We start from the raw sequence: 1331 nt of genomic DNA on the forward strand, positions 1-1331 counted from the left end.
AACAAGCTCAACGTAAATTTATTTTGATTATATCGTGCTACTTTATAACTAAAGTCAAGTTAAATTTACGAAAGCTTTGTTCCATCACCGTTGGGTTCAGTGCTTTCTTTCATTACGCAACGTTCGATCTCGCTTCACCGAGTGCTCAGATTTGGTCGTAATCTTTAGTCATCGCCTCACCTTTATTACTTATTGCAATTTATAAGTCGGTAATGACATAAATTATTATTACACAACGCAAGAGATATACGCTTAAGTTGTTACCTAGCATTTTAACTTCCGTCTCGTAAGACTTTCAATACGGAAATCTTTCATGAAACGCGTTGATATTCAAATTTGTTTGAGCTGCTCACTCAGATAAGTTGTATCAGCCCCAGTTAATTACTTCAAATTGTTATGCGTGATCAAAAAATGCATTTTATTAAAAAAAATTACCATTATTAGTACTTTAGCCTCGTAATGGACGACAATGTAGGCAGAAATCCCACGCATAGACCTACTCTTTGGTGAAGATTATTGTTGACCACAGGGACGGACCTTTTATGTACTTGTGTAACTTAATAAAAGTACTACAAAAAAATAATATACCTTTCATAGCCCTTAAAAAATTAAAATAAAATTTTGTTAATATGCCGGTGTTTTGGCAATGGAAACTTAAAGTTCATTGATTAATTCTATAATATTAAATCGTTAACTAGCGAGCGCCCGCAATTTCGTTCGCGCAGAAAAGAAAAAAATATAATTAGCCTTTGTCTTCTTCCAGACTATGTTCTATAACAATGCAAAATTTTGGCGAGGTTCTTTCAAGCGTTCTGGTTATATCTTCTGAGAAAGTATCCATCCATTCATCTAAACATTCGCATTTATAATATTAGTAAAAAGTAAGATAAGCAACGAAATGTATACACGTTTATATTTTAAAGAGCTTACAAGTGCAGGTTAATCAATATTTAAATAAACTTAGAATGAAAAAATGACGCAAACAATCCAGTAACATTACCTGCGCTTCTATCTTTGTAGAAAATTTTCATCTTACTTTTTCAAATTTTTCTTTGTGCAAACCCTTGAAAGAAGTAAAATTTACTCTAGCGGAACTTAATATTACACTTCAAAGCTCTTATGTAAGAATATGCTTTAGCCGACGAGAAAACTTTATGAAATTTTAATATCAGCCCAACAGAACTTTGAAATTTAAAAATCCATTGAAATGTTGAGTGACGCTTTACGATGAAACAGCGTAGTTTTTTTGTTAGTTTTTGTCCGTTTTTACACGAGAAATGAAAAATGAAATTGACGAATTGACGGAAAATTGTTTTTAGTAAATCTAATTT

This window comes from Papilio xuthus, unplaced genomic scaffold, assembly GCF_000836235.2.
Source record: "Papilio xuthus unplaced genomic scaffold, Pxut_1.1 DF827542.1, whole genome shotgun sequence".
In the NCBI taxonomy this organism is placed as follows: Eukaryota; Metazoa; Arthropoda; class Insecta; order Lepidoptera; family Papilionidae; genus Papilio; species Papilio xuthus.